Below are 24603 nucleotides of genomic sequence, written 5' to 3' on the forward strand. Positions count from 1 at the left end.
GATAAGTAGCAATGATTAGTATATATAGAAACAAATGGGGGCTCCCTAGCATCCTCACCAGTGTTCCCTCAGCATTCCTATAGAGGTGCACTCTTGTTCCCTATGCACTTAACTGGTCAGTGCAGTAAACCTAGAGACACTGAGATGTGGGAAATTTGTCTTTGTGATGTGTGCAGACTTTTGAGCAGGTCAGTGGGCAGTTGAGTTCATGTTTTTGTGAATTAATTTCCTTCATGGGTCTGCTCCCTAGTTCCCCATTTAAATGCGAAGATCCATCTTCTGAAAGTGCAGCTCATAGCTGCAGTGGTGAAAGTGTCGCCCTGGCTGCCACAATGCACACTGAGAAATGAAGCACATTCTCTTACATTAATTTACTACATCTCCAGGCATGCATTGTGGTGGCCTCTTCCCTCAGCATCGGCTTTCCCATTGTAAATCCTGGGGCTGTAAAAAGGTGAGCATAGCTTCCATTTCTTGTGAGTATATTTCAGGGCTGTGGAGTCGGTCCAAAAATCCACCGACTCCGACTCCTCAGTTTAGGATTCCACCGACTCCGACTCCACGACTCCGACTCCTCTAATTTGCATGATTACAATTTTGTTGATTAAAAGTATGTAACATGAAATTCGTCTCTTAACTGCCAACGCTTAGGAATTTTACAAGACAACTGAAGTGAGAAGGAATGTAGACTACTATATTTATTCCCTTTAGACTAAAACTAGTCCTTGGTAAGAGTACTTGTAAAAGGTACAAACCGGAACAAAGAACATCTATCAGGCCCTAGGCAATGTAAGTGTGGGTACATGTAAGAATGATGTGCAGGTACTCTGCAGGGGAATGAGGAGATTGTAAACAGACAACACCTCTGTGTTCAATGTGCACAGCATTCTCAGTGGATTCCCTGTAGCTCTGTGGGGAGTGCATATGTAGAGTATAGTACTACTGTGTAACAAAGTAAACCTGAGACAGATGAAATTAAAGTTTTATACATACCTGGGGCTTCCTCCAGCTGCCTTCAGGATAATCAGTCCCTCGTTGTCCTCCTCCACCACCTGGATCTTCTGCTATGAGTCCAGGTACTTGAGCCAGTCAGGCGTAGTGCGCATGCACACACTCCGCCGCCAGGAGCATACTACACCTGTGCAGCACTATTGCGCAGGTGCAGAATGCTCCTGGCTGTGGGAGCGGCATGCGGCCGGACAGCGCTGACTGGCTGAATTACCAGGACTCATAGCAGAAGATCCGGGTGGTGGAGGACAGCGAGGCACTGATTAGCCTGAAGGGGGCTGGAGGAAGCCCCAGGTATGTATAAAACTTTACTTTTCATCCGTCTCAGTTACCCTTTAATTTGTAGTCACCAAACCAAATTTTAATAACACATCAAATTATTTGATTTCATCAGCAAAGGGAGTGCATACATTTGCATAAATCAGCATCAATGCAGAATTATTTCCATCTCGTTGACCATCTCTATTAGTGACACAGCTACACATCAGGCTTTATTCTTACAGCATAGATGTTATTTAGTATATATGTTACGGCCAGAACCCGAAGTTTGGCCAGAACTAGAAGTGGCCGGCCACTTCGGGTTCTGGCCGGCCAATGCGCGAACTGGCCGCTGCGCTGCGGCCAATGTGAGAAATGAAACAATTCCTGTAAGGTTTAATGTGATGTTGTGACCGCAGCGCAGCGGGCAAATGTATCACATCTTTACTTTGTTCAATGGCATTAAGCCGCCCGGCTTTTTCCTCTGCCTCTCTCTCCTCCCCCCCCGCCTCTCTCTCCCCTTCTCTTATGGGCACAGCCGGGCGGGGACACGCGTGTCCAGGAGAGTCGTTCCTCGCGGCAGGAGAGCAGAGCGGGGAGGCTGCAGACATTGCTTCTGCCAGCACCCGCTCTGCAAGAACGGCAGGATTCCCCTGCCGCGACGAACGACTCCGGAGGGACACGCGTGTCCCCGCCCGGCTGTGCCCATAAAGAGAAGGAGAGAGAGAGGCGGGGGGGAGGAGAGAGAGGCAGAGGAAAAAGCCGGGCGGCTTAATGCCATTGAATAAAGTAAAGATGTGTGATACATTTTGCCCTGCTGCGCTGCGGCCACAACATCACATTAACCTTACAGGAATTGTTTCATTTCTCACATTGGCCGCAGCGCAGCGGCCAGTTCGCGCATTGGCCGGCCAGAACCCGAAGTGGCCGGCCACTTCTAGTTCTGGCCAAACTTCGGGTTCTGGCCGTAACATATATAAGAGATTCCTGTGTACACATCATATATACAGTCACAATCAGATATGTATGTCTGACCTTAAAAATACGGGGACTGCTTTATTGAAGCAGCACAAGTAACTAATTTTGATTGGTTTATTTTATTTTTGTGGACTAAGCATAGCTATTACTGTATATATACATTATTTTTAATGACTATTATCTGAGAAATAGAACATTTTATCATATTTTCTATTTTAATTACAGTTACAAATTCATTAGGAGTCGGAGTCGGTGCATTTTTTCCCGACTCCAGGCACCCAAAATTGCCCGACTCCACGACTCCGACTCCACAGCCCTGGTATATTTCAGCAGCCATTGTGGTCTGGCTGCATGCTGTAGCACTCCTGTGCTAGTGCAGGCCATTTGCATAATGGTGTGAGTTTTTCGATCCCTGAAGATCGTAGACTGATTTATGTGCGTACATGTGTTCCCTAGGAGGCAGAACCTGACAGTGCCTCAGCATGTATCTCAGATTCTAGAGAATGAAGTGTGCTTGCTTGCTGACTGGTGTGGCTAGAGTGGGGACCCTTTTGACCAAGAGAGAGCTTTAGTACTGGTGAGAGGGTTTAGTGCAGAGTGCTCTTGCATACGGCCATTTTGGAGGTGAATGTCCTCCATTAGTGCAGTCGAATACAACTTGCATGGTTAATGATTGTTTATGACAGCCAGGAGGACACTTCCACCACTACAGCTATGAGCTACAACACTTTCAGAAGGCGTAGACACTGATTCCATGCTCGCATAACCAATTTTTAGATATAAGGGTGTAAACACACACTTTTGATTTACTAATTTTACCACTTCCGTGAATGCAATGGCAAATATATATGGGCAGCATCAATAAATCTTAACTTGTGCATAAGCAGCTAAGGTCTTATGTGCAGCCAGGAACCGCTATCTTTCCTACATTACACCAGCTCAGCAGAAAAATAACCATGGCAAAAACGCACGCACGCATTGGAGCAGCTGTATCACAACTGAAAGAAAAAGAGCAGCAAAACTGGTGTGAAAGCCAGTTAGAGCATTGGTGTATCGACTGTTTCATTTTTCTAATAGTTTTTCCTCCAATTTACATGCACTTGTGTTAAATCTGCCCCATTGTCCTGGTACGAGTGACAGTAAAAGCCTGTGTTGAAGTAAACCTCATATGGAGAAAACCCATACCGATGTGTGCTAGATCAGTGTTTCTCAACATTTTATTGGTATGTACCCCTTTTAAAACCCTGTACTCACCAAGTACCCCCTAGCATACTAAACATTATCACAAGTACCCCTTGACAAATATATTTAATCGTAGTGCATGATCATTGGTTCTAAACAATTTCCAAGCATTTACTATTGCTTTCAATTTCAATAAAATGCTAATTTGGTGTTGTTTAAATAGGATTTATCATTTTCTAAAACTCTTAAAAATTTTATTATTAGTTAAGTATATCAAGCCCTGGAACCATCAGAAGTACCCCCTGGGGTACGCGTACCACACGTTGAGAACCTAGGTGCTAGATGACTGTGGACGCAGCTAAATAGTCTCTGATCAGCCCTCCCAGTCCCATGTACTTCTCTGCCTGCCCTGGGCTTCTCTGCTTCCTCACTCCAGCTTCAGAGAACATTCCCCTATCATTCTAAGCTCTTATCCACAGGTAGAACGTTCTTACTACCCCTGCCCTTAGTTTCAACTGATCATGTTGAGTATACATAAAAAGAAGAAATGGAGGAGCGCTCCAATAGAGTGACACAGTTTTAATAAGGAATAAAACACAGTAAAAGGCAACCTAAACTGAGAAGGATATGGATTTTTCCTTTTAAAATAATACCTGTTGCCTGACTCTCCTGCTGATCCTGTGTCTCTAATATTTTTAGCCACAGCCCCTCAACAAGCATGCAGATCAGGTGCTCTGACTGAAGTCAGACTGGATTAGCTGCATGCTTCAGGTGTGTGAGTCAGCCACTATTGCAGCCAAAGAGATCAGCAGGACTGACAAGCAACTGGTATTGTTTAAAAGGAAACATCCATATCCCTCTCGGTTAAGGTTCCCTTTAAACATGCTTGTGAAGGACATGTGCCCACTGGATTATTGTGCAGTCTCCTGTAACCTGTAGCTGTAGCTGTAGCCAGCAGTGCTGTGGGGGTGCCAAGTATAAACAGAATGGGGCTTTCACAACCGTACTGTGTGCAAGTGACATCATCGCGTTATGCTTCGTAAGGTACCAATATATGCAGCTGAGTGTGTTGGCTGGCCAGATAAAAAATCTGAATTTTAGAACTAGTCAGGAAAGAAATATATAAGATATAAGATATCTTGTAGATACAAGATAAGTGGGGTTTGCCTGGAGTTCAGCTTTAGTCTCAAACCCACTAGCAGCCTTTTCTAAGCGCTAGTGATTTGAAATGCTCTTGCTAATGCAATGCTATAAGGGATTTTTATAAAATCACATCCCTCTAGTGCATACATGTCAAACTACGGCCGTGGGCCACATCTGGCCCTTAGAGCTATTAAATTTGGCCCCCAAGTGCTTTTCCCACTTTGCATTATGGTTGGCCCACTCTAGACCACCAGCGAAGCTATATTGGAGGTGAAGCCCTAAAACACCACGGAAGCCATTTGGGGGAGGTAGGCGGGAAGCACTAAACACTAGGGAACTGTATAGTGGAGGCTGGGGCCACTAGACACCAGGGAACTGTATAAAGGAGAGAGGAGGACCACTAGACACCAGGGAACTGTATAGAGGTTGAAGGGGAGCCGTTATATACCAGGAAACTTTATAAGGGAGGAAGGTGGCCAGTGGATATTAAAGAGAACCCGAGGTGGGATTTACTTATGCTAGTGGGGCACAGAGGCTGGTTGTGCACACTAACACCAGCCTCTGTTGCCCCATGGTGTGCCTCCAAGACCCCCCTGCGCGCCGATATACCCCCCGCAGTGCTGGCGACACGCAGCGTGTCGCCAGCACAATGTTTACCTATGTGCTGTCTGTTAGCGCCGCTCCCCCGCCGCCTCCTTATCGGCGCTACCCGCCCGCGTCCCTTCCCTCCCGCTGATTGGAGGGAAGTGACACGGGCGGGTAGCACCGATACGGAGGAGGCGGCGGAGCAGCGCTAACAGACAGGAGAGAGGTAAACATTGTGCTGGCGACACGCTGCATGTCGCCAGCACTGCGGGGGGTATAGTGGCGAGCAGGGGGGTCTTGGAGGCACACCATGGGGCAACAGAGGCTGGTGTTGGTGTGCACAACCAGCCTCTGTGCCCCACTAGCATAAGTAAATCCCACCTCGGGTTCTCTTCAAGGTTGGCCCCAACTAGTTCCCGGTGTTTAATTTTGGCTCTCTTTGTATCTGAGTTTGACACCTCTGCTCTAGTGGGATCACACCTATAGCATTATATTAGCAAGAGCTTTTTAAATCATAACTGCTTAGTAACAGCTTAGGAAAGTACTGCTAGTGGGTTCCAGGCCTTAAAGAGAATTTGAATTGAAAATAAAAAGACAAAATAACCATACACAGGTCATACTTACCTCCTGTGTAGTGTACTAATCAATCTCTTTCTCCTCTTCTGTGTCCCATTTGTCCACTGTGATCAATGGATTTCTCCGTCTATTTTAAAAATTGCCATTACCCCTAACAGCTTATTGGTCAGCACACTGTTAAACTGTAATATCATCCACTTGAGCCATAGGGAAACATGGACATTACCTTGCACATTCAGTTGTAACTGACAGTTGCTGATATACAACTGAAAGCAACTGGTATATTTCAGTTCTGACAAAATACTGTCAGAACTGGAAGGGATCACTGTAAGAAGAAAATGGTGAGCTTCTGAGAGGAACTGACGGTGAGGTTAGTATGTAATATTCATTTGCAGCTACGTCATGTGTTTATTTTAAATAATTTTCCTCGCTTCAGGTTCCCTTTAAAGAATACTCGAAGTGACATGTGACATGATGAGATAGACGTGTATGTACAGTGCCTAGCGCACAAATAACTATGCTGTGTTCCTTTTTTCTTTGTTTGCCTGAAAGAGTTAAATATCAGGAATGTAAACTGGCTGACTCCGTCCTGACTCAACTATATGGAGAAAAAAGGGCAAACATACAGTCCCTGGATACTTGTCTATCTTACCCACATATGGGATAATGGGCGGGGCCAACCCTAGAACCGAGCAATTCCTAACTTAATGTGAGACAAATTGGGGTTACCAGCCACCTTAATATGCAAAGTATCAAAATTTTATTAATCAAAAAAAGGGAACGTAGAGAATATCCATTGATACACATGTAAAAGGAGCACTCATGATTCATTAATTAAAATTGCATATGCAAAAGCTATATAGCCATCAACACAGTATTAAATAATACATGTTCCATATTAGTATTGCACATAGAAAATCTCACACATGCATACTCCATGCATCCCGCGCTTGCATACTGGTGCTCTGTGCGGCATGAATAATTTCTGATTGGGGGCCCCCCTTAGATTTATCCACAATCCGGCAGAACTCCAGGCAATGGCCACAATTAATGGAGTCAAATCATCACCCCACTCAGTGGTCGTATAGTTGGGGCTGACTGGGATAATGGCAGTTCATATATCCACATGAGGAAATAAAGGATGGGTCTCACCAAACCATAGCTGCTGGCGTCTTTTTGGCTTCTCCGGTGTGTACCACGCAGTTAGTTATACTGCTTATGGGGCGGCCTGGATGGATGTAAAGCCGTCTTTATCATCTGTTCCCCCCGACAATTCGATCGCCTCACTCAGGATACAGACCGGTTAGCTGTGTTTCTCCGGGGAGACAAGCAACGGGAAGACCAGCTGTGCATAGGACGCCAAGCACTCGTCAGCGCGGAAGCGTGGCTGGAAGCTCAAACTGCGTGGCTCCGCCCACCGACGTTTCGCGTCATGTGTGACGCTTCATCAGGGTGTGGCTTCAACATACAACTGTACGGTTTAAAAACAGTCTGAAGGCCCGCCCTTTCCCCGCACTTGCAGCATATTTTAGGATCTACGGGCAGTAAGATGGGCTGTCAGCCATACAGAAGTGTATCAATCGCAAATCAGCACTTGCGCAAAGTAAGCATCTTGAGTCCCAAAGGAAAGAATAGGAGTATCATCGCTTTACATTATGATGAGAGGGAAGACCGCTAAGCGCCATGAAAACGACATGTAAGCGTAAAGCGCTTAGATAGATAGAGCCCTATACCACAAAAAATGGCACAATATGGTTTTCAACAGGTCCACATAATTCATGGATCCACATTCCATCTGTCTCAGGGTTTATTTTGGGTAATCCACAATGAGGGTACAGGAGTAGGTAAAACACACCTTTGTTTTCTTTGTTAATTTTTATATAGACACATATATGTAGGAAGCACCTATTTCACATGGCACCCATCATTCATTGCGGGTTCATACATATCCCAATCGATCAATCATATCGTCGGATCCGCAGAAACTGAGTTAGGTCCAGTTCTGCATTTAGACCAAGTGGTGCCACGGTCTTTAACTTAAAAATCCATGATGCTTCCTTACAGTACAGTAGTTCATCAAAATCCCCCCTCCTGGTGGACACGTTAAGTCTATATATACCCTTAACTAAAGTTCCAGTTAGTTCATTACCATGGCATTCTCTATAATGATCATAAATACCTCCTATGGCTTTACCTCCTCTAATTTTACCCATATGTTCTAACACCCGTTCTTTCATGGCCCTTTTTGTTTTACCGATGTATTTGAGCCTGCACGGGCATTGTATCATGTAAACGACACGTGTCGTATTGCAATTAATAAATGATCGTATATCGTATTCTACATCACCAGTGCTATTTTCAAACACACCAGTTTGTTCAATAAACGGGCAAAGTTTGCACCTACCACATTTATGTGACCCATTGGGTACACTTCTCTGTAGCCATGTATCGGTGTTAGCACTAAATTCACTACGGACTAGTTTGTCCTTTAAATTGGGTGCTCTTTTTGCGGTGAGGAGTGGGCGAGGGCCCACCACTTTTGCTATCTCATCCGAAGCCGTCAAAATTGGCCAGAAAGTAGACAGCAATTCCCGCAAGCCTTCCCAATGGGTGCCATAGCTGGTCACGAGCCGCATATGTCCCCCCCCCCCTCCACACCGGACCTCCCACCACGAGTGGCCAAGAGATCCCCTCTATCCAGATTCCATGCCCGCTTCAATGCCCTCCGCAAAACTGAGTGCGTGTATCCGCATTCGCGAAACCGTTCATACATGTCCCTGGACTCACGTCGAAAGTCACTTTCATTGGAACAGTTTCTCCGCAACCGGAGAACCTGTCCATAGGGAATCCCTCTTTTTAATGAGGGTGGATGATGGCTGGAGGCATGAAGAAGCGTATTGCCAGCTGTGGGTTTCCGAAAGGATGTGGAGACCACTCTATTTCCCTCAACTCTCAAACGCAAATCCAGAAAAGGTATCTCACTACCATATGAGTACGTGAGTTTAATATTGCGATCATTAGAGTTGAGGGCAAAAACAAACAGTTCCAACTCGCCTACACTGCCACTCCATGCCACCAAGACGTCGTCTATATAACGAATCCATAGGGCGACGTGCGCCCCAAAGCCCGGGTTGGGGAACACATCTCTCCGCTCCCACAGCCCCAGGTGTAAGCACGCATACGCAGGGGCGCACGCTGCCCCCATGGATGTACCGCGTACCTGGCGGAAATACTTACCGCCAAAGCTAAAACAATTCTGAGACGTGTATGTACAGTGTATGTACAGTCCCTAGCGCACAAATAACTATGCTGTGTTCCTTTTTTCTTTCTTTGCCTGAAAGAGTTAAATATCAGGAATGTAAACTGGCTGACTCCGTCTGCTAGGAAAGTGTTGTATAGTTGGAATTTCTTAGTACAGGAATAGGTATCTCTTTTTCAGGCAAAATAGGGCTACATGGTTAGGATGCCCTCTGTTGCCATCATTCTTTGCTGTAGACATTGATCCATTAAAAAATACAAATATTTTTGTGTTGCTGTGTTTTTGTATTTCCTGGATCCTTGTGAGACATCAAGACAGGCATGGCCAAATGCGTCCCCCCAAAGCTTTTCTGGTGGCCCCCAAAGTTCTCTACAGTTGTCCATTCCCTGTGGCCTATAAACCAAAGCTGCAGTGCTACATGCAGGGGCTACCTTGTGTTGCTGCTCTGCCTCCTCCTTGCCTGTAGGTTATCAGCCTCCACTGTAGCAGTAGCATCTGCCACTATGCCAGAAGCAGTAACACACACTGATTAGCAGCTGTCACTATGCCAGCAGCAGTAAAAGCCACTGATTAGCATCTGCCACTGTCCTAATGTTATATGTTTTATTTCCTGTGGAAAATTTTTAACAAAATGTCATAGGCATAATGTACCTAATGGCAATCAGCAAAAATGTTGTATAATTTTGCTAGTTCGGCCCCCTAGTAATCTCAAGAATGGTGATATGGCCCTTGGCCTAAAAAGTTTGGACACCCTTAATACCTACAAAAACATCCATGTATCATATTCTGGGATAACAATTATTCTATGGGTACATAAAAAGTCTTATAACTTTTATTATCACAAAACCTAATTGGTTAAAAATGAGTAGTTCATGTGAGTGAACAGACTCCCTGTGAGGGTCTTAAGTTAAGACTACCAATATACACGTTGCGGGGGTCCTGGCTTATCCCCCTCCACTTTACGTCACATAAAAAGTGGGGTGTAGCTATCCCGCAGTTGTAATTGGTGTACTACACAGATAAAATTGTATGTGGAGCTTGGAGGGTCACCACCAGTTGACAGATTAATCACTGGAGGTGTACTCTGAGTCGTGCAAGCTCATCACATACATGTGGTGCTAACTAGGAGAATGAATCGAAAATTATTTACACAAACGGTGCCCAGTGCTGTATATGAACTTTGACATGGTCAGGTTTCACCAAACGGCTTCATCAGAAAGTGCTATACAAATACACAGTAACACCCAATCACCCTATAATATAAGTGATTAATCTGTCAACTGGTGGTGACCCTCCAAGCTCCACATACAATTTTATATGTGTAGTACACCAATTACAACTGCGGGATAGCTACACCCCACTTTTTATGTGACGTAAAGTGGAGGGGGATAAGCCAGGACCCCCGCAACGTGTATATTGGTGGTCTTAACTTAAGACCCTCACAGGGAGTCTGTTCACTCACATGGTACAGACTAACCAGCAAGCTCATGGTGACCCAGAACTCATTGGAGTGTGTAAGGGACTACAATAGTCCTAAAAGCCCCCAATAATCAAACAATCCGAAACAGTCTGTATGCATGTTGGATTATTATGGCTCTGTACAATTTAACAAGCTGACACATCATTGCATTCCAGCGGTTCTGGAGGTGTGTTTAGCTTCTAAGGGTACAATGGTTAATTTGCATATATTCAGCAGTGGTGCTCTGGGAGACATCTCGAGCTCACTCCAACCTGAATTATCGCAAATTCTTTCTGTTTTAGGAAAGCAAAGTTTTGTTTTTGTTCACTCACATGAACTACTCATTTTTAACCAATTAGGTTTTGTGATAATAAAAGTTATAAGACTTTTTATGTACCCATAGGGCAAAGTCCTTAGGACAAGTGTGTATGATTGTATTTCCCTGGTGCCTCTATTCGGTAGTGCTTGCATGATAACAATTATTCCCAATCATTTCATCATCTCCTCTCAAGAAATCTCCTCTTTTGCTGGGACCTGAGTTGAATATTTACCCACATGCTTCCTGTTGCTGATCTCTGCATATGGAGGCCCACTGGGTGAGCAGGGAAACAATGGGGTCCCACTTTACCACCAGACAAACCATGTGAGCCCACTAGATCATTAGGGAAACTATGGGGTACCCATGGCCACTAAGGAAATGTTTGGGGACCACTAAACCAAGAGGGAAGCTATGGGGGACAACTAGAATCAGAATCACTGTATTTGCCAAGTGCGACCAGCTCAAACCTGGAACTGCTTGTGGTTACATGGCATAAGACAAAGGAGCAGTAAACAGACATTCAAACAAGAATCAATACATTACAGATGAGCATGAACATAAACATAGTGGTGATACTATGTAACTATGTGATAACATTGCACAAACTGGGCACAGAGGTTGTCCCTTGACAATAAGGGCTTGCATATGGGAGGGTGAGAGAGTTCACAAGAAGGACCGCCTGGGGGAAGAAAGAGTTCCTGTGCCTTGTGGTTCTGGTGAAAATGGTTCTGAGGCGCCCGCCAGAGGGGAGGCGGTTGAAGTAGCGCCTGCCAGGGTGTGAGGGGTCGTTCAGTATCCTAAACGCCCTACACCGCAAATGGTTGGTGTGTAGGAGGTCCAGGTGTGGCAGAGGTGACCCACTGATCCTCTGTGCAGTGTTGATGACTCTTTAAAGTTTCAGCCGGTCACTTGCAGAAACGCCTGCGTACCAGACGACAATGGAAGAGCAGAGGATGGACTCAATAGTGGCCGTGTAGAAACAAGTCAACAGTTTTGGCGGCATGCTAAACTTCCTCAGTTGTCTCAGAAAGAACAGTCTCCGCTGAGCCTTCCTCCGGATTAAACTGGTGAACCGAAGATCATGTGTGATAGTAGTGCCCAAGAACTGAACACTTGACACTCTGGGGACCTCACAGCCCTTTATGAGGATGGGGTGGCTAGACCAACAGGGAAGCTTTAGAGGCCATCAGACAATCAATGAAACTATAGGGGAACCACTTAACCGTCACAGAAGTTATGGGGGACCACTGGAACACATTGGAAGCTATGGTGGACCACTAGACCACCAAGGAAGTTATGGGAACCACTAGACCACCAGGGAAGCTAAAGGGGAGCCACTTGACCACCCAGAAAACTATGGGGGTCCACTAGACCACCAGGGATGGGAATTGGGGGCTAGTATACAACCAGGGAAATGTATGGGGGATAACTAGACTACTAGGAAAGCATATGGGTGGCCACTAGACCCCCAGAGAAGCATATAGGGAGACCACCAGGAAAACTTATGGAGGACCAGTAGACTACCAGGGAAGCATATGAGGACTACTTGACAACCAAGCTAGCATTTAGGGAACCACTATACCACCAGGTAAATATATGGGGGACCATTAGACCACCAGGAAAGCTTGTGAGGGACCACTATACCACCAGGTGAACATGTAGGTGACCACTATACCACCAGGGAAATGTGTAGTGGACCAATAGACCACCATGGAAATGTGTAAGGGACCACTAGACCACCAGGGAAGGTATAGGGGACCACTAGAGCACCAGGGAAACCTAATATTATTATTGATTTATAAAGCGCCAACATACTCCGTGGCGCTGTACAAAGTAAGAAACAAACATGGGGTACATAATAATACCGACAATGGTGTACACCAATATACAAGATACATAATTAGTGACAAAATACAAAAAACGATTCAGAATACAAGATACAGAATTGGTAATGACAGTGATTAAAGTAACATGATCAATAAAATGTATAATGATTTCCAGGACACAAAAGGGGAGAAAGCCCTGCCCTTGCAAGCTTACAATCTAAAGGGAATGGAAGGGGGGGGGGGAGAGACGAGGTGGGGGTAGTATACAACAAACATATAGATGCAGTGTGTTTTGGAATATCTAGTAGGAGTGCAATTTGGTCTTAGGACAAAGAGGAAGTGGCCTAAGGTAGAGCATATGCTTGTCGGAACAAGTGAGTTTTTAGTGACCGTTTAAAGGTAACAAAGGTTGGTGATTGATGGATGTGTTGTGGGACGGCATTCCAGAGGAGGGTAAAGCATGTGCAAAATCTTGAGAGCGTGAATGTGAGGAGGTAATTCTAGAGGAGGACAACAGAAGGTCATGTGCAGATCTGAGATTGTGATTGGGTTGGTATCTGGAAATTAGTGAAAGGATGTACAGGGGAGAGAGATTGTGGAGAGCTTTGTAGGGTAGGGTTAAGAGTTTGAACTGGATCCTTTGGTTAATTGGCAGCCAGTAAAGAGCTTGACAGAGAGGGGCTGCAGAGGAAGATCGAGAAGAAAGATGAATAAGACGAGCAGCTGAGCTCAGTACTGACTGGAGCGGGGCCAGTCTGTTAGAAGGTAGTCTACAAAGTAGTATGTTACAATAGTCCAGAGAAGATATTATAAGAGCATGCATTAACATTTTAGTTGTGTCTTGAGTGAGAAAAGGTCAGATGCGAGATATGTTTTTGAATTGGAGATGACAGGAACTGGTTAGGGAGTGAACATGAGGAATAATAGAGAGAGAGAGGAGTTGAATATTACCCCTAAGCACCGTGCTTTGGGAACTGAAGTTATGGGCAAAGTGGTGGACAGAGACGGTGGAAAAAATATTAGTTCAGTTTTACTTGCAGTGTTCTCCCCAGGCTCTTTTAGCTGGATACTCCACCCGGCTAGTTTTGATGAGCACCCGGCCGTCATCAACTCACCTCCGCTGTAAGAAGAGTTGTGCACAGATGCTCCGGCCCTGCATTCTCTCATATCGCTCCACCCGGCTACTTTTTCATGCCACCCGGTTGGAAAAAATTCTGGGGAGAACACTGACTCATATTAAGTTTTAAGAAGCAAGAGGACATGAAGGAGGATATAGCAGACAAGCAGTCAGGAACACGTGTGAGGAGGGAGTTAATGTCTGGGGCCGAGAGGTAGAGTTGTGTATCATCTGCATATAGGTGGTATTAAAACCCTAATGAGTTGATTAAGGCCTCTTACACAGTGGGACGTTAAAGTCGCACGGTTTAAAAATTATAACGCAGACTAACGCACAGCAATAAACAGTCTGTGCGACATTCACAGTGCACACGTTGCGTTGTGTGTAACGTGTAGCAATATTTAGAAAGTGTTGCATGCTGTGCGTTTAGCAATAAATTTGCTGCGTTGTGTGTTGCACTTGCTCAGTAATGTTTTTTTTTTTTTTAAATGTAACGCATGCGCCGTTTTCGTTCCATCAGTATGCGACGAAAACGTCGCACCAAGAGATACATAACGCAGTGCAAAATAACGTCCAATTTCATAACCTACATGCGCTGCGTTAGGGGCACGTTGTGCGACTTTAACGTCGCATCAAACACAACGTCCCACTGTGAAAGAGGCCTAAGTCACCAAGACCGTGCATGTAGATGAAAGAGGAGGGGGCAAAGGACAGAGCCTTGAGGAACCCCCACAAAGGATGAGGAGAAGAGATCTGATCTGAGTAAGAGACTGTGGAGGACCTTCCAGAGAGGTAGGAAGATAACCATGAGAGAGCGAGGCCCTTTATGCCTAGGATGAAAGTATCTGTAGGTGTAAGGTGTGGTCAACAGTATCGAATGCTGATGACAGGTCAAGAAGGATAAGTATGGAAAATTGAGCTTTAGATTTAGCTGTAAGAAGATAATTGTCAACTTTAGTAAGAGCTGTTTCTGTGGAGTGGTTAGAGCGAAAGCCAGACTGGAACTGATCAAGCAGGGAGTTAGCAGATAAATAATGGCTTAATTCAGCGTGTATATGGCGTTCAAGTAACTTGGATGCAAATTGGAGAAGTGACACTGGTTGATAGTTGGCGAGTGTGGTAGGAGCTAGAGATGTTTTTTTAAGAAGTGGTGTCATAACAGCCTTTTTGAGTGGGGAAGGAAAGATGCCAGTGGAGAGGGACAGGTTAAATAGCGATGTTAGTGCAGGTATGAGAAATGAGGATAGCTGCGGAATGAAATGGGAGGGAATAGGATCCCAAGGACAATTGGTTAGATGAGCTTTGGATATTATAGAGAGGAGAGAGAATGTTCAGAGAGTGGAGAGAAGGTGGTTAGAGTACAGTCAATGAGACTTCATATGCGGATTACAGCACAGCGGAGGCTTCCCTCACTCATCTGGTGATAGTGTAACACCGGATGCCCACTGAAGTACGAATGTACCAGGAGCTCCTTTCATATGGGTAAGACTGTTCCAGATCAGTAATCATGATTACAAAATAATCCACAAAGCTTTGCAAACACATGAAGTATGTTGTGCATTTAAGGATCTGTGGCTGTGATTTGGCCTCTTGTGATCTTGCTGCTAAAGTGTAAAGGTTTATAATCAAGATTTACTTGTGGATGTTTTGGCCGCGATTGGGCCTATATACTAACTGCTAAGCAAGTGGACTTGTGATTATATATGAATAGACACCGAAGGAAATTCTATTGTTCCTGACTCTGGGATACAGTGGTTTTGATGAACTCTACAACTCCGCTCTACTAACAATTGCATGTGCTGACTGCTTTTGGCTTTATGATACATTAACATCAGTGAACCATACTACTATATATAGACGCTCTGCTTCACTAACATATGAAGATAGTGCATTTTTTTTTTCTGACTGGGGACGCCCAGTACAACAGTAGTTAGGCTGCAGTGAGAGTAGCTAGGGGCAAGTCTGCAGGTTGGGGCACCTATAGTCTATACTATGGGAATGGGTATTTTTTTTAAAGAGAATCTGTATTGTTAAAATCGCACAAAAGTAAACATACCAGTGCATTAGGGGACATCTCCTATTACCCTCTGTCACAATTTCGCCGCTCCTCGCCGCATTAAAAGTGGTTAAAAACAGTTTTTAAAAGTTTGTTTATAAACAAACAAAATGGCCACCAAAACAGGAAGTAGGTTGATGTACAGTATGTCCACACATAGAAAATACATTCATACACAAGCAGGCTGTATACACCCTTCCTTTTGAATCTCAAGAGATCATTTGTGTGTTTCTTTCCCCCTGCAGCTATCTTCCACTGAAGTGGCTGTTTCTTCCTGCAGAGTGCAGACAGCTCTGCCTGTATGTAATTTCTCAGTATGTGAAAGCCCAGCCAGCTCAGAGGAGGATTTAACCAGCTTGTAAAAGATAAAAGAAGAGAGAAGCTGCCCTAATCTAAATAACTCACAGGCAGTGTGCAGAGAGGGGCTTGGAGGGGGGAGATGCATCACAGAACCACAACACTGAAGAACTTGGCAGCCTTCCAGACACAGGCTGACAAGTCTGACAAGAGAGAGATAAGTTGATTTATTACAGAGATGGTGATAGTAGAACGTGCTGCAGTAAGTCAGAGGACATTAGAATAGCTTTTGGAACTTGTAGGATGATAAAAAACAGGATGCAATTTTTGTTACGGAGTCTCTTTAAGTGGGTGGTGGTTATGGTCTATGGGCACAATTGATATGTTATGATATAATCTTTTTATTTATGAATAAAACTGTTGATACTTTTATAATTTATATGGTAATAGAATACTTATTTGAAGGGTCACGAGAGTGATGAACACCTCAAAAGAAATGTTGTTGGTCTTTCACAGTCAATGAGAGGTGTGAAGGTGGGATTTGGGGGCTGCATGGAGAATTCACTTCGGATTTTGTCAATGTTATCAGTGAAGTATGTTGCATATTCTTCAGCTGATAGGCAAGATTGAGGAGGAGGATGAAGGGGACGGAGAGCGGAGTTGAAGGTGCTGAACAAGAGCTTTGGATTGTGGAAATGGGCAGATATTAGGGATGAAAAATAGGACTTTTTTTTTTGCCACAGAGAGTGCGTTTCTGAAGTTGTTCAAGGCTTTTTTATATGAGATGAAGTACTTGTGTTACTTTTCCTCCAATGCCATTCAGCTACTCTAGAGCACCTTTTCAACTGTTAAGTGGCTTTGGTCAGCCAGGGTTGGCGACAGACACGATGAGGGCGGGCATTGGTAAGAGGGGCAAAGTCATCCATGACTTTTGTGATGGAGCTGTTGTAGTGTGTAGCAGCCAAGTCTGAGTCAGTGAAGCATTGTGTGAGGAGGGGTGCCAGGGCATCAGAGACAGATTGCATGTCTAGGTTGCGATAGTTTCTGCAAGTATGTGAGCGTGGTTGTGTCAGGGTAGTAGGAAAGGAGGAGGGGAGAGAGAAGTTTAGTAGGTTATGGTCAGAGAGTGGGAGTGGATCATTAGTAAAGTCCCTACAGAACAGAGACGAGTGAATACGAGGTCAAGTGTATGGTCATCAGTATGAGTTGAAGCAGAAGACCACTGAGACAAGCTGTAGAAGGAACGGTTTGACAGAAGTTTGTTAGAGCGAGTTATTGTTAGATAGTTACATAGTTATTATGGTTGAAAAAAGACATACGTCCATCGAGTTCAACCAGTACAAAGTACAACTCCAGCCTGCTCCCTCACATATCCCTGTTGATCCAGAGGAAGGCGAAAAACCCCTTACTAGGCATGGTCCAATTAGCCCCAAAAGGGAAAAATTCCTTCCCGACTCCAGATGGCAATCAGATAAAAATCCCTGGATCAACATCGTTATTGGTGTCAATAGAAATTTTAAAGGAGTTCTGTCGACCTTTTAAAAAAAAAAAACTGGGGGCGAAGCCAGCAATGGAGGAGTGAAGACGTGCTGCTGCTGAGCTCCCGGGCCCGCATGTCTCTATAGATGCTTTTTAGATATTTTCACCTACTGATTTCGAGCTAAAGTGGCATGGAAAAGGAGAAACGGGGTAAAACTAAGAATCGCCTTTCTCAGAACTCCTCACAGAGACCGGTGACCCGCTATTTTCAGAAAATTACCCTGGGCCAGGAGGCCTCCAAGATGGCGGAACCGTCCTATCCCACGCTGCAGACCGCGGAAACTACCGCCTCCAGCTCTACTTCCACAAGTAGCTTAGATGACATATGGAGGTACTTGAGAAGCCTCCCCACAAAACAAGATTTCGATGAGCAGACGGAGCGGATTGTATCTTCCACAAGGGCGGAGATCGCGGGAATCCGCTCCGACATCTCAAGCCTCTCAGACCACGTGACTTCCACAGAGTCCGACATCTCACAGCTCCGTGCCGAAGTAAACGCCCTCAAAGCTGCCGAAGATAAGCAACGGAAAACTACTCAGACCTTTCGGGCACAAATGGAGGACATGCAGAACAGAGGCCGCAGAAACAACATCTGGGTCCGCGGCCTCCCCGAGTCTGTTCAGACGGATGTCATCATACCTGTCCTGCGCACCATCTTCAATAGGGTACTCAGCCGCCCTGAGGATCAGAAGATCAAATTCGACCGCGCACACAGAGCTCTCCGAGCGTTGCCCTCACCGCAGGATCAACCACGAGATATCATATGTCGTCTGCACAATTACAGGGACAAAGAAGACATCATGAATGCGGCAAGAGATATAGGCTCGCTGACATGGGAGGACTCCTCGGTCACCCTCTATCAAAATCTTGCCCCATCCACCCTCGCCCAACGCCGCGCGCTTCGCCCGCTGTTACAAGCTATGCAACAATCTGGCGCAAAGTATCGATGGGGCTTCCCTTTCCAGCTAGTGGGGCAAAAAGGTTCGACTACCAGCATTCTTCGCCATCCGGATGACCTGATGGCATTCACAAAAGCCCTCTCATTGCCTTCAGTGGACCTACCGGACTGGGACCCGGATGTCGCTTATTCCGATCGCCCGCAGAAGCAAAAGAAAACGAATTAAGCCGGGCTGGCTCGTGAGTACTGATTGATAGTGTTGGTTACCCCTTTCTGTGATACCATGGAGTTTACCCCCCCCCCTCACCAGACACTTGCTATAACGCTACCCCATACCACGGCATGCCCTGTCTAGGCCCCTGCGCCTGATGGACGAACTCTCTACACATGAACTTCCTGGTGTGGGGCTATGCCTACCTTTGCTGTCCTTCGCCCTCTCCCCTTAGCCTCCGGACGACTTTGTTTACCCCCCAGCTCCCCTCCTTGCAATCGATGATGGACTGCTGTGCCCCCCTCCCATGAAGTGCCTCTCATCTACGATATATAAGTGGAACTCCTACTCCGTTTGCTCTAACTGGGGTTGCTCAGACTCCCAGGATCTACCGTCCTTAGCTAACTCCAGCGGGGAGCTTGATGCCGTTAACTACTTAATGTCGTACATTACTATGCTATCCCCTATGGGGATGTGTTATATGGCTTGGGGGGTGCGGCTGGAGGTCTTAGGCTGAGGGGGAGGTGTGGGATAGCTGCTAGATTATAGATTAATCATTGAGGGTCCGGGGGTGGAGGGAGGAGGGGAGGTGGGGGCCCTAACCCCTCTCTCAGATTATCTGTAGCTTCACTTCCTAAAGTTGGGCCCTGTGTTTCATCCGATTGGTTACAGCCAGATTCACAAAAAAACTTTTATCTGGTGGATTATAGGTTTGAGGGGAGGGGGGGGAGGGAGGAGATAGACCCAAGAGGTTGTTATAAGGTTAAATGTTGGGCACATATCCCCTCCTAAAGTAGTCTCTATGGTGTACAACATGACATGTTACTAAAGTTATAGTGATTTATAAGTAGGTGTTAATCTATTATTACTATGCGGGTACCCGGGAGCAAGGGAGCTTATGCTGCTCGATTGAGGGCTTCCTTACCCCAGGGCGATCTGCTAAATAACGACGAGGAGGCTGGTGTTGTCCTCGTTCAAGAATGGTTTTGTATATACCCGCTGACTGGAACTGGTCCAGTCTGAGTAAAATGATCATTGTCTATGTTACATTTTTGCTGTGTGGCTTTTTACACACCCTCAAAATGTCTTACTTTTCTTCCTTTCATTTCTTTCTTTCATTTCTTTCTTTGCTTTCTATCCCTCTCACTTTTCTGAGGAGTGAGTGTCTCCTGCCTGGGTGCCCACCCTTAGTGACTACCATTCCAGCAGTCACTTAAAGTGGACCCAAATTAAAAATACAAGATTTCAGAAATAAAATCTATTTTCTAAATTATAATAATAAATAGCAGCCTTTTTTCAGCTGCATGATGACAAATATAAAATATTTTACATTTATTGGAGGAACCCCTCCCTTCCTTTCAAATTGCCGGGATTTTTCCGGCAAACTGGTGGAGTAGATGGTGTCCGGCAATGGAGGAATTGCTAATGGCTGCCCCCAGTATAACCCTAGCTATGAAAAGAGAATGGTGAAAAGCATGCACTGAAATGATCATAGGTTTGAAGGAGTGTTTATTTATCTTTGTATGTGTCAGAGTGGTGCAACTAAATATTTTTAATTAAAAAAATGTTTGGTTTGGGTCCGCTTTAAGCTATTTTCTCTAAACGCCAAGGGGTTAAACGTTCCAGAAAAGAGGTCTTCACTGCTGCACTTATGCCATAAGTTTGCTTACAAGAAACTCACTTTAAAGGTCCCTCAGTACCAAAACTCTTAAATAGATATTACAAATCTGCCTTCTTTAGTACTCCCCAGGAGTCTAAGACTAAGGGCACAGCTATCTTATTTTCTAGAGATACCCCCTTCACACTGGTAGATCAATACCAGGACCCACAAGGCCGCTTCAACATGGTTAAAGGCACAATCCATTCCCGTAAAATTACCATTGGCTCTTTCTACACGCCTAATGTGCAACAAGTGCAGTTCTTACAGAATTTCCTGGCAAAGCTAGACTCATTTGCAGAAGGCAGCATAATGCTAGGGGGTGACCTCAACCTAACCCTCGACCCCGAAATAGATTCCTCCTCTAAAAAGTCGCCTATTTCCCACAGGTTGTTATGCAAATGCAAATCCTTGCTCAGGTCAATGCAATTGGTGGACATGTGGAGACTACACAATCCCACGGTAGTAGATTACACTTTCTATTCCTTTCCCCACAACTCCTACACGAGGATTGACTATATCTTTTTGTCTCATAATCTGCTCTCAGTCTCCACTGCGTCCACAATTGGCAATATACACTTATCAGATCATGCTCCGGTGTCAGTGGACCTAGACATGGACGATAGCAGAAGAAACCCCGCCTCCTGGCGCCTAAACAATTCCCTTATCGAAGATAAACAAATGTTCTCTAAAATCAAGGCAGAAATGGAAGAATTTTTCCAGATAAATGTAACCCCAGACTCCTCTCCTATGGTAATAGGGCTAGAAGAGGTAAAAAGCACAGGGACACCGGGAGCCCAATATCGTGTATTATCGTTGTGTGAGATAATCAGTTAAAAAATAGTAACAATTATACTCACAATTCTGGGTTGCTATTACGGCAACCACTATTCAAACATGTGGAGAAGTACCGTCTCCACTAGGCCTTGTCTGGTCGCTGCTCCTAAAAAAACTACTACTATAATAAATTATAGTAAGTAAGCCCCCACGTAGTGGGGTATTTAGGTATCGGAAACACTGTAGGAGGCGCCCTTGTATCTTATAATAACTTATAATCACTAATATGGTAAGCGTGGTGTGTCTTACCTGTAACGAAGGCACGTACACACGTAAGTCATAACGCCCACGCTATACAACTTCTGGCATACAGCACTGTATTTGACCTGAGGAAGCGACTTGTGGTCGCGAAACGCGTTGTCTAGTTCGTTGTGCTACAATTAAATCCAATTTTATGACTTACGTGTGTACGTGCCTTCGTTACAGGTAAGACACACCACGCTTACCATATTAGTGATTATAAGTTATTATAAGATACAAGGGCGCCTCCTACAGTGTTTCCGACTCCTATGGTAATATGGGAAACCCACAAGTGCTTTGTTAGAGGGCTGCTTATCAGAGAGGGTGCTAGACGTAAGAGGGAGCGGGACAAGGATCTTAAAGAAACATTGACCAATATAGGGGATCTGGAAATGAAACACAAAAGGGCAGGGTCCCCTACAATTTTAGCCTCCCTCACCAAGGAAAGGGAACGCCTCAAATCCTTACTGTTTTATAAGGCTAAATATGCCGCCTTACGATGTCGCCGTACTTTTTACGAGTTTGGTAATAAATGCAGCTCCATATTAGCTAAAGCCCTGAAGGCTCAACAGACCGCTAACTATATTCCCCAGATTAAGGATAAACATTCGATCTTGCACCACAAATATGAAGAGATAGCCGGAGTGTTCAGGGATTTTTATGCAGATCTGTATAACCTATCACCCAATACACCCTTGCCTGCCAGGGAAGCCAGGCGGACCAAAATTGCAGAGTACTTAAACCGTTCTAATATGCCTAAGCTTTCACCAGATGAGGTCAAACTTTTGGAAGAGCCTTTATCTGAAGATGAGCTACTGATAGCTATCTCACAAACACCTTCTGGCAAAGCTCCTGGGCCGGACGGATTTACACCAGAGTATTACAAAAGGTTCAGCTCCATTGTTTCGGCCCACATGCTTAGGGCCTTCAACTATACTTCGGAGGCTTCGGCAGGGGGGAGACTATTCTCCCCGCACATGCTTGAATCCCACATTTCGGTCCTGCTCAAGGAGGGGAAAGACCCCGCACTATGTAAAAGCTTTAGACCAATATCTCTTCTCAATGTAGACCTAAAATTATTCTCTAAGATGCTAGCAAACAGATTGGCCCCCCTTCTGCCGAAGCTAATCCATCTGGATCAGGTGGGCTTTGTTCCTGGCCGAGAAGCCAGGGACAACACTATCAAGACCCTGGATATTCTGCATTGGGTGAGGTCCCGGTCCACCCCTACTTTATTACTCTCCACTGATGCCGAAAAGGCCTTTGACAGGGTGGAGTGGGACTTCATCGAAGGCACGCTCCTTCATATCGGGGTTGCGGACGAGATGATGGGGCGAATCTTGGTCTTGTATTCTGGCCCATCCGCCAGGGTTAAGGCTAATGGAGCCCTTTCTGACCCCTTCCCCATACAAAATGGAACACGCCAGGGATGCCCCCTCTCTCCCCTGATTTTTGCTCTCTCGCTAGAACCCTTCTTATGTATGGTAAGAGCGAACCCTGATATTCAGGGCGTCACCTTACCAAGGTCATCTTCTAAAATAGCAGCATACGCGGATGACCTCTTGTTCTATCTAACTAACCCGCATATATCACTGCCCAATTTACTAGCAGAATTTAAAGCTTATGGTGAGATCTCCAACATGTCGATAAACTATGATAAGAGTGAGGCAATGGGAATACTATTACCAGGACCCCTTAAAGCTTCCCTGCAGGGCAACTTTCCCTTTAAATGGCCTGTCAGGTCCCTGAAATACAAATCACCCCGAACCCAAGAGACATGTTTTCTCACAATTTCCCTCAAGCGCTAGAACGTATTAAACAAGACTTACAAAAGTGGGACAAGCCCCTGTTTTCCTGGTTCGGCAGGAACTACATCATTAAAATGACAATCATGCCCAGGCTCCTATACCTCTTCCAAACAATGCCCATTTTTATCCCCTCCTCCTATTTCAGACAAGTCACCCAGGCTTTCTCCCGCTTCATTTGGAACGGACGCAAGCCTAGACTGAAATACACTATGCAGACGGCTCCTAAGGACCTAGGCGGCATGGCAGTACCAAATCCCAGACTATATTACATGGCAGCAGTCCTTGTCAGGATTATTGACTGGCATAGACATGCACCTCATAAACGTTGGGTGGGTATCGAAGAAGAGCTGCTGGGAAGTAGATTAGATTTATTAACTTGGTCGTTAAAGACCACAAGTGCCCCCTCTATGGCCACAACTCTGGTCACCCAGACACTCAAAGTATTTATGAAGGTGAGGGAAAAACTATCTGTATCCCCCTGGCCGTCCCCTCTGCTACCCATCCTAGGCAATCCTAACTTCCCCATGGGCCTGGGCGGTAATAGCTACCAGAGGTGGCGGATAGAACCCCCTCTCCGAGCCATGCATCTGATATCAGAAGGGAAATGGGTAACCCTCAGAGACATTCCAGCATCACTCAATATCCACAGCCCTGACCCTTGGAGCCTGCTGCAGTTTAACTATTTCCTCTTGTCACAAGGATCAAGGGAAAGCTTCTCTAGGCCTCTCTCCTTCTTTGAAAAAACTTGCATGGATAAGGGTGCGATAAAAGGGTCCCTCTCCTTGGTGAACTCTTTACTAAACGACAATGAGGATCCCTGCCTCGCATACAAAGCTAAATGGGAAAGGGACTTGAATATGACCACCTCTGATAAACAGTGGCGTAAGATGCTCACTTTTTCTCATAGATCATCTATCTCCTCTAGGAGCCAGGAGGCGGGCTACAAAATATTCTCCAGGTGGTACCTGACCCCTCATAGGCTTCATAAAATGTATCCACTGACCTCCCCCTTGTGCTGGAGATGTGGCCTGGAAAATGGCACTTTGGTACATATATTTTGGTCGTGCGATAAACTTAAGCAGTTCTGGATGGATGTGAGGGAGATAATGCATGTGTTAACCGATTATCTCCCACCGGACTCCCCTGCCTTTTTCCTACTACACCATAACCAATGGTCAATTAGGAGATATAAAAAAACTCTCACTAGACATTTAATCAATGCGGCCAAAATCTTAATAGCCAGGAAATGGAAATCGCCTGAACCTCCCTCTATACAGGACTGGTTCCGAGAAATTGATTGGGTGGAAAAAATGGAGGACCTCACCGCTAGTTTGCGGGAGAGGCAGGAAC

At 45.3% G+C, this 24603-nt stretch overlaps 1 protein-coding gene across 6 annotated transcripts in view; it reads left to right on the plus strand.

The window, feature by feature from the left end:
* Positions 1–24603, plus strand: part of FCHO1 (FCH and mu domain containing endocytic adaptor 1) — a 340362-nt gene that overhangs the window by 169079 nt on the left and 146680 nt on the right. The gene's annotated exons all lie outside the window — the stretch shown is intronic.

Source organism: Hyperolius riggenbachi, chromosome 1 (genome assembly GCF_040937935.1).
Source record: "Hyperolius riggenbachi isolate aHypRig1 chromosome 1, aHypRig1.pri, whole genome shotgun sequence".
NCBI lineage: Eukaryota > Metazoa > Chordata > Amphibia > Anura > Hyperoliidae > Hyperolius > Hyperolius riggenbachi.